This window comes from Poecilia mexicana, unplaced genomic scaffold (assembly GCF_051168715.1).
Source record: "Poecilia mexicana isolate PSO_F unplaced genomic scaffold, ASM5116871v1 scaffold_6, whole genome shotgun sequence".
Lineage (NCBI taxonomy): Eukaryota > Metazoa > Chordata > Actinopteri > Cyprinodontiformes > Poeciliidae > Poecilia > Poecilia mexicana.
The window spans coordinates 15,133,543-15,136,976 of NW_028263375.1; positions in this window are offsets into that span (position 1 = coordinate 15,133,543).

Here is a 3,434-nt window from a genome sequence, read left to right on the forward strand (position 1 = left end):
TGGCTTTTCCCATTCATTTTGTTACCCCAGGAGACTAATTTATGTCATTCTCTAAATGTCATGTTCCTTACCGGACCTTCTTCCTTTAGCAATTATGTATTGTCTTAACCATTTTCCTTTTTCACTGTATAATTAATAAGACGTTGCACTCCTTCCCCAGAAGATGGCACCACAGCAGCACACAGTCTTCTGTAGCGTGTAGGAACTCTCTGCTAAACTCATCTCCCTTCCATAGATACACAGAGCAAACAGGCGAGCACATTCATATTCCTACTTATATATGCCAGACACTCATCCACTGACATGCACTGACGCACATAGCGACACACACCAATAGCCGTAGCCTTTTAGCGATCGCTGATCAAATAATAAAACAAAGCAGGAATGTTTTTTCTCACCTGCTCAGCTTAACAGACAAGAAGAGGCAGATTTAAGATACATCAGAGCGTATGCTCAGCTGTGTGTTTCCGAGCAGGTGAGACGCGGCACGAGTAAAGGTCAAAGAGCTGGAACTGTGAGCTCGAGATTACGTGCTGAATCTATTGAAGCTGCACGAAGGACCGTATGGAACAAGCAGGAGACTTCACTGCTAATGTTGACACAATTTACACACAAGCAAAATAATGTACACGCACACAGACACAAAAAGCACTCTCAACAACAAATGCTGTTATTGAAGCTGCGAGGCATCAAAGAGAGGCGATGTCTTAGAAGTTTGCTTTCATCTGTGGGTCAACTGGATGGAAATGTAGACAAGAGTACAGGCAACTCGTGAATTCACAATAAATTTTAGTACTCAGTCAGATGTTGGTAAAAATATTGCAAATACTCCGTACAACAGTGTATTTGACAACTGCTATCATCCGTGTAATCTTAAAGTGGCTACGAAAACAGATCTTGCATTCAAATCTTGTGCTGTTTGGGATAACAAGTAAGTTTTTTGGTCAGTATCGCTTCCTAAAAACAAAGTAAAATATTCTGTTCAATCGGAAATCTGAAAAATAAAAAATATATATATATACTATAGTAATTATGGTGTCAGTGATGACAGTCCAACCCATTTATTTCCTGCAATCAAGTTAAGAGAATTAGGTTGTATTCATGCCTGACACATTTGGGCCTCTTTAAATGGACCAGTTTCCCAGGTCTGTGTTTGGCCCTACGCCCATTATTTCTGTCCAATTAGAGCGATGATTGTCGCCCATGTGGCTTTGTTTACAAATTATAGTGTGCTTGCTAAAAGCACAATGTGAAACCAAACTTTCACATTGTATTTTCAGGTAGAAAATAAAATGTTTAGTCTGCACCCAACAGGCTGACCAAAAGAAATTCCTTATGATACACACACACTTTTAGCATTCATAGCCTGGTCTGAAGGTAGAAAATGTGTCCCAAACCTGAGCTGGTTTCTCAAGAGACAAGTTTGAATCTGAAGGATTTCCATCCATGTCTACTTCTGAATAGCTACACACAAAACACAGATCTCTCAGTCCATCCTTGTCTTTGTGTTAGATGATGTCAGTGAAGCTAAGTGGAACAGTTTTGAGAAAAAGATGGAAAATTATGGAGACTGATTAATCCTGGGAAAGGCTTTTATGTGCCACAGGACTCCTGTAAGAGGAGTCCTGTGTTTCAGACTCAGCTGAGAGTATCTTTCATAATCTAATTGCATTATCTTTGTAATGTCATTTAGACTCTTTTTAGACACGGTCTTGTCTCTCTGTGGTCTCATCAACTTTAAGCTCTGCTGGGCAGGTGGGTGTGTGCCTGTGTGTGAATATTCCTGAGAGTTATGCATAAGGAACTGGGTCAGAGTAGAATGTGTAAGATAATACCAAAGGTTTTAAAAAAGTATCCTTTTACCATCCATGTCCCCAGACACAACTTTTCAATGGTTACTGTATTTGCTAGTCTTTTATGGCTCGATCGATTAAAGAACAAAAGAACAGCATCACAAAGTGTGCATATATGCTGTTATATTTAAAATGAGACAAACGACATACTTGCAACATCATGTACAAAATTTTGACGAGAGCCAAAATAGGCAATTGTATTTCTTTTCCTCAAGTTTCTATGTGGTGAAATGATTTTTATTCATGTATTTTTTTGTATTATTTCTTGTGTGAATCAGAAGATTGGGGAAGGTGCTAGCTTTTCTTTCAAAGTGATGCATTTTGTTTTTATATCAATGACCTTTCCAGCTGGTGCTGGACACAGGGGCTGGTAGCTGCAATGTGACTTTCCGCAGCTAAGCCCCTTTTCCACAGGCGTGGCTTTAACCGGTTCTTTAGTGAGTCCTGGTCAGATTTGTCTCCATTTGCAGATCCTACATCTTCTCCCATCTTTTGGTACCACCTCAGGGGTGGTACAAGTTGGACCTAACCGGGTATTGCGCACAAGCGATTTGATTGGCAGTAGACTGCATTCGTTGATTGGCTTGTGGAAAACGTGACGTGACCGTTGTATGTGGCAAGAAGAGGAGCTGAAAATCGATGATTCCATGGTTAAAGCCAGAGGTCCAAACCTTTTTATCGATTGTGGCAGAAGAGCGGAAGCAGCATCTGTAAAAACCTGCATCTTTCTGAGTTCAAGGGACCTGCTACTGGATGTTTTCAACCAAACGCCACAGAGACAAGGAGTTGAGGATTGGTTATGACCTCATGTCTTTGCTAACCTTGTTTTGGCCTGTTTTTTTTTGTTGTTTTTTTTTTGTATGAATTTATGAAAATCACAGTTAGTAATAACAGATATACACATATAACAGATATGTTTTCAAAAGACTAATGGACTTTCAAAGACCAAAGTAAGGCTACAAACAACTGAATGATAAAGCTGTTAATATGTACATTTTCATGAGCTTTTATAGTCATGTTCACCGTTAATAAGGTAATGTCATGAAAGATTAGGTCAGATAAAACAGGAAGACAGAAGAAATGAAAACAACACGGGAGACTCGATTATATCTTTGAAGATGAAAGGTAAGCAGTAATGGATTTACAACAATAACATGATTGACAAACATTAAGCTTTCATTGCTTTCATCTGAAGAGCTACACTTTGTTACTAAGGTTCTGCTTTTCACTCATATTGAAATCCTTTTTTGTTGACTAACGAATAACTGAATAATGATGCTTTACTTCATAATAGTAAAAGTAAGTTGTTTATATTTTTTTTTATAATACATACAGCATGGAGATAGATTAAGCATTTGCAAAGTTTTACCTTGTACAATACTTTTCCAAGAGTGCATAGAATTTGGATTACTAACATGGAAAACTTTGTTTCACAAAAGCTGTGCATGTTTTAAATCATTTTGAGAGCTAAATCAATGTATGTGATATTTCATTTCCTGTTGCCATGCCTTTACTGATATTACGCAGTTATTGGAAGAGTTCAATCTTTTGAAAAGGGTAAAATTATTTTTATTTAATCTG